Source organism: Cervus canadensis, chromosome 5, assembly GCF_019320065.1.
Source record: "Cervus canadensis isolate Bull #8, Minnesota chromosome 5, ASM1932006v1, whole genome shotgun sequence".
NCBI lineage: Eukaryota > Metazoa > Chordata > Mammalia > Artiodactyla > Cervidae > Cervus > Cervus canadensis.
In genome coordinates, this window is record NC_057390.1 from 83663828 (window position 1) to 83666783 (window position 2956).

Genomic DNA, 2956 nt, shown 5'->3' on the forward strand with positions numbered 1-2956 from the left:
GATGGGACTTGGTGCCATGATCTTAGTTTTCTATTATTAATTAATAGTATGTTAATATTGACCCATTAATTGTGACAACATGTGTGACTAATGAATGATGTTAAAAATGGGGGAATTGGGTACTGGGTGTATGAAAACTCTGTACAATCTTCACAATTTTTCTGTAAATATAAGCCTATTCTAAAAATAAGTTTATTAAGTAACAAAAATGAAAACAAAACTTGTATATTGCTGGTACTCAGTCCATTAAAGGATTGTAGTAGTCAGTGTTTAATTTACCTTTGGTTTTGTTTTGTTGACTCAGTGCTCATGGATGTGAAAATTATAATGTAAACTGTCATTCAGACTAAGGAAAATCTTGCAATAATTAAAATCCTAGAGGAGAGACTCTAAATTTGAATTCCAAATCTGACTCAAAAATATCAGAAATTCACATTTCAGACGTTCTTATTCAAGGTTTGTGGCTCTCATTTTATTTTATATTAAATAAAATTAGACATCAAATTGAAAAAAAATAGGGTTCTAGTTGAATAGGTTGCATTTTTTCTTTCTCAATGACTCATAACATAATGGTACACCATGTAATGAATGTGTCTTACATTTGATTAAGTAGAATATTATCTTTTAAAAGTGTTTAATAACTGATGAGGAAAAGGTTTCTAATTTAAATTTGTGGGAGGGTTTAGTATTTTTATTAATTTGCACATTTTTTAGTATATTAGAATATTATTTCTCTCTTATGTAATAAATATCTCCCCCTTATATTTTTTGCCTTTTAATTTTAATTATGATGCTTTGTTATAGAGTGCCTTTGTTACCAGCACCCTACCTGGGGCTCCTCACTAAGCAGGATTTCCAGGGAGGTGGATTTTTAAGTGGCCCCAGGAATCAGTGGGTGAGAAAGGAAGGAAAGCCAGTACAGATGCATTATTGCTTTGTCTGTGTTTGTGTGTGTGTGTGTGTGTGTGTGTGTGTGTGTGTGTGTTCAGTCTCTTCAATCATGTCCGACTCTTTACCACCCCCTGGACTGTAGCCCACAAGTCTCCTCTGTCCATGGGATTTCCCAGGCGAGAACACTGGAGTGGGTTGCCATTTCCTTCTCCAGGGGATCTTCCTGACCCGGGGATCAAACCCAGGTCTCCTGCATTGCAGGCAGATTCTTTGCCGCTGAGCCACCTGTCTGTATGGCCCCATTGGGCAATAGGAAGCCCCACTGCTTTGGCTATGCAAGGACAAACAGTAACTAAGAGTGTTAATTCTCCCTGCTGCAAAGGGATTTCCGTCCTCTCCTTTTTCTCAGAGCATTTAATTTAGAAAACGGGGAGGTACTTTCTCAACTCTTTAAAATGTATTCCTTTGAATACATTAGTCTTTTGTTAGCTGGCCTTTTTTTGCATTTTTTTTAAGCTTTTTGACTCAGGAATGCTTTTTCAAGAACCTGAGAGACATCTCTTAAAAGGAAAACATTTTGAGAACCACCTTTTTGAAATTTAAGCATCAAAAGAAGTGGTTTCCTATCACCTCTACTTCAAGAAATAAAATGTCTCCAAAAAAGGTAAGAAAAAATCATTTGCAAAATTAAAAAGCCAGCCAACCCAACAAATAAATAAAGGTGGAATCTGGGGGGAAACAAAAGAGGAAGTTTCCCTCCCTTCCAGTTCCTGGGGTGGGGGGAGGGAGGAGCCTCACTTTGGTGAGTGCTTTGCCCCAGTTTGTAAAACGACCTGCTGTCATACGGACAGAAGTCGGTTTTCCACCGGATAACCCCAGCTACAGGTAAAGTTGGGGTGAACTGTGTGACCAGTGCTACTGTCAGGTCACAGCGCTGCAGGACTAGTTAGTGTTAACCTTGAGAACACGCCGGGAGGGGGCTCTTTCTGCTTGGCAGTGGGAGGTAGGGAGATGCCTTCTATCTCTGCATTCTTTTAGCAGGTCAATTGCCTCTGAGGCACCTGGCATTCTAGTTGGAGGCTTGTTCAATAATAACAATGTTTTCTTTTTCTGCTACCAACGTGGAGAGGATTTCTGGGTTGGGAGAAGATTCTGTTTCTGTTTCCTGAAGAGCTCCCACTGGAGGCAACCAGCTTGGGGGTCACGGCCCGGCCCGTGAGGACCACAGGAGCCTGGAAAGGATGCGCTGTGGGGCTGTGTGCAGGGTTCAGAGGGGGGAGGGCTTCGTCCCGGCCCCTACCCACACCTGGTCTAATGGCGTGCCCAGCCCCCGCCGCGCTCACGGGTCAAGGTTGCCTGAGTGCAGAGACGGTCACGATTTCCTCCGAAGGGAGGGGCCGGGCAGGGGGCGGTGACAGGTGTGGGGCTCAGGTGAGGCTGTGCGAGGCTGGTCAGAGCAGGAGCAAAGCCAGTCTAGCAGCAGAGGTTGGAGTAAGGAGAAGTGACGTGGGGCGAGAGGGGTGCTAGCACACGTGGGCTTTTTTGTTTGCTTTTAAAGGAGTAAAAACATTAGAGTAGGTTTGCTTTGGCTCCTAAGATTACCCTAAACTAACAACTGGTGTTTCCTCATTTGGCCCTGCTGCCTTGCAGGTATTTGCTTAGGAGTAGCTCCACCATGGTGTCACACCATCAGCACAGAGGAGCACCCTGGAGCACTGCAGAGCAGTGGATCTAGGGCGTGGACTGCGGAGAACACGGAATCTTCTTGTTGAGGGGCACCCAGGGAACCATCCAGCCGTGGCATCCCCCCTGAAACATGGATTCCCTTGTCAACATCCTGTCCCTTTTGTCATCTACTCTTTGCTTCAGATTTCTCTGTGGCAAAGAATTCCAAATGATGGTAACAATGACTGTTTCCAGCAAACGTTGTAACATTCTTTAAATTCTTTTTCTAAATCGCTAGAAAGTTGAGCAAGTGGGCCATTAGGAAATGTTGCCAAGGTCAAGATGAAATTAGACAAAAAAATTATAATAAAATTGGTGCTTTGCTGCCTGGATAAGGAAA

General features: G+C 43.2%; 1 long non-coding RNA gene across 1 annotated transcript; it reads left to right on the forward strand.

Moving 5' to 3' along the window:
* The first annotated feature begins 1566 nt into the window (after positions 1-1566).
* On the forward strand, positions 1567-2956 carry LOC122442661. Its single transcript, XR_006269693.1, has 2 exons — positions 1567-1776; positions 2542-2956. It is a non-coding gene; the product is annotated as an uncharacterized LOC122442661 (long non-coding RNA).